Source organism: Diaphorina citri, unplaced genomic scaffold, assembly GCF_000475195.1.
Source record: "Diaphorina citri unplaced genomic scaffold, Diaci psyllid genome assembly version 1.1 scaffold8117, whole genome shotgun sequence".
Classification (NCBI taxonomy): Eukaryota; Metazoa; Arthropoda; class Insecta; order Hemiptera; family Psyllidae; genus Diaphorina; species Diaphorina citri.
In genome coordinates, this window is record NW_007385493.1 from 1 (window position 1) to 3,099 (window position 3,099).

The following is a 3,099-nucleotide window of genomic DNA, read 5'->3' on the forward strand; positions in this document are numbered from 1 at the left end:
GTCTATCCAGAGCACTGCTGTCTGCCGGGGCACAATGCGTGCTCATTTCTTTGTGGAAGGTAAGCGTTGTAAACTCTGGGATGTGGAAAGTTTTTTTTTTTTATTGTGCAAACTTTTCAACCCTGCGTTCACACGCTACGATTCATTTGTGCAAGCCAGTTTGTAAACCCACCATGAGAGGTTCTGTGACCTGATAAAACCGGACAAACTGTTCCAAAGAATGAAGAAAATTAAGCCAGTTAGCTTGGAAAGTAGCTCGCCTGCCTTGTAAGCGCTTGGTCGCGGGTTCAATTCCCGCCCGCGGTGAATTTTACCCTTACACAGCTGTCCTCCCCCTCCTCTCTTCGATTTCGGGACGATAAGATCTCCATTGTTACAGTTTCTTTGTCAAACTACTTTTCGTGAAAATTAAAAAATAATATCTAAAAAAAAATCTACTTATTCTATTTACTCTTTTTTTTAAGAGATTTGACAGAGGGAACTGTAACTGCTATGGTCTTATCGTCCCGAAATCGAAGAGAGAAGGAAGACAGGATAGGAGAAAGCCAGCCGTTCCGAGAACGAACTTTATCCCATCAGGATAAAATCCGCCCGGGCGGGAATCGAACCCGCGGCCTAGCGCTTACAAGGCAGACGCACTACCAACTAAGCTGGCAAACTCTACTTAAGTTCGTTCAATTCTAATCTACTTGTTTCAATTTATTCTAATTATTTAATTCTATTCAATTCTAGGTTCCCCACATGGCCGCTAAGATTCTGCTACGCGCTCTCTACTCAGCATTACTACAGGGTTGTCGCATAGGCAGGGCTCTAAACGAAGCCATGCAAACAGTACAACACACCAAACATTTCGCCCACCCTATAAACTGGGCAGGGTACTTGCTTATTGGATCCGATATTCGCCTCTCCACCAAGGTAATCTATTCTATTCTATTTATAACACTTTGCCCAGTCTATGAGTGATAAGAGACCCATTTCAGGGTTTATACGTGACCTGGAAAAGTCATGGAATCTGAAAATCGGCCAAAAAGTCATGGAAAATCGTGATATTCAAAGCTGACTTGTAAAAGTTCATACTGAATAAATGTTCACGCTATTACTTCAAATTTAAAGACAACCTGAAAAAGTAACTGAATTTGCCACCGGGTCAGACATGAAAAATATCTCCGCCCCCTAATTTTTTTTATTTCAAGTAAATTCAAGTAAATTTTCTGGAAAATTCACTTAATATTCTGGAATAGTCATGGAATTTCATTCCGGGAAAAGCGTATGATGAACCCTCCGGGAAAAACGTATGTATTTAGGTGCTGGAAATTAGTGCCTCTCCTTTAAGAATTCGCATTGCTGTGATGTGATACCCACAGAGTAAAGACGCCCATGATCCTCCATAAAAAATAGTTTGTTTGTTTTTTTTTTTTTTTTTTTTTTTTTTTTTGTTTTTTTTAATAATAATAATAATAATAATAATAATAATAATAATAATAATAATAATAATAATAATAATAATAATAATAATAATAATAATAATAATAATAATAATAATAATAATAATAATAATAATAATAATAATAATAATAATAATAATAATAATAATAATAATAATAATAATAATAATAATAATAATAATAATAATAATAATAATAATAATAATAATAATAATAATAATAATAATAATAATAATAATAATAATAATAATAATAATAATAATAATAATAATAATAATAATAATAATAATAATAATAATAATAATAATCATAATAATAATACTTCTTTAGTCAGCTCCCATGGTGTAGTGGTCACTGCACTCGCCTTGCACGCGGGAGATCCGGGTTCGATTCCCGGCGGGGTCAAGAAATTTGTATCATGCAAATGATTGATCCCGTGACTGGCTGTTGCGGGGCCCACTCAGCCTCGTGAGGAAAATGAGTAGCTATGACATGTAAATGCGCATAGCGACCGGTGCCAGCATGGTAGGTAAACATTGGTTGTTAGGATTATTGAGATACTTATTGGGAAAAATCCTACAATGCTGCAGTGAGCACCAAAGTTGTGACATAATAACACAAAGAAATTGCATTTTTTTTTTTTTTTTTTTTTTTTTTTTTTTTTTTTTAATTTTCTACTGTGTTTTAATTTCAGGTTGCTATGACAGGCCAGGCGCTGTGTGAACTCCTCCGAACGCCTGAGAAGTGCAGGGATGCACTCCGCGTCACGCTACATCTAGTGGAAAAGTCACTCCAGGTAAGGTAGTAAAGGGAGTTTCTTATTCTTATTTCTATTCTACAGCGTATTCATCGGGCCCAAAATAACGCTTCAGGATTGTTCTCGTTCGGGAGTGCCACACTGCTGTCACATCACGTGAGTTTACTCGATAGTTGTCTGGCTGTCCTGAACGGGATTACCTACAACATTATGGGAAAACATTGAACTACATCTTTCTGACTCCCCATGAGTTCACGTGACGTGATGTGATGTGATGGTAGTGTGTTTCGACCATTATTCTTATTCTATTCGACAGCGTATTCATCGGGGGCAAAAGAACGCTATGTACACGACACAGAAATCCATCGAGAACAAAGTAGGTCCTGTACAAGGCTGGAAGGAGTTGCTTTTATTCTATCCTTGATTTAATTCTATTCTATTCTATCCTTGATTTAATTCTATGCTATTCTATTCAACAGCGTATTCATCGGGGTCAAAAGAACGCTATGTACACAACGCAGAAATCAATCGAGAACAAAGTAGGCCCTGTACAAGGCTGGAAGGAGCTGCTTTTATTCTATCCTTGATTTAATTCTATTCTATTCTATCCTTGATTTAATTCTATGCTATTCTATTCAACAGCGTATTCATCGGGGTCAAAAGAACGCTATGTACACAACGCAGAAATCAATCGAGAACAAAGTAGGCCCCGTACAAGGCTGGAAGGAGTTGCTTTTATTCTATCCTTGATTTAATTCTATTCTATTCTATCCTTGATTTAATTCTATGCTATTCTATTCAACAGCGTATTCATCGGGGTCAAAAGAACGCTATGTACACAACGCAGAAATCAATCGAGAACAAAGTAGGCCCTGTACAAGGCTGGAAGGAGCTGCT

General features: G+C 36.7%; 1 pseudogene; it reads left to right on the plus strand.

Moving 5' to 3' along the window:
* Nucleotides 1-6: 6 nt before the first annotated feature.
* Nucleotides 7-2,789, plus strand: LOC103522370 (annotated as a pseudogene).
* Nucleotides 2,790-3,099: the final 310 nt, after the last annotated feature.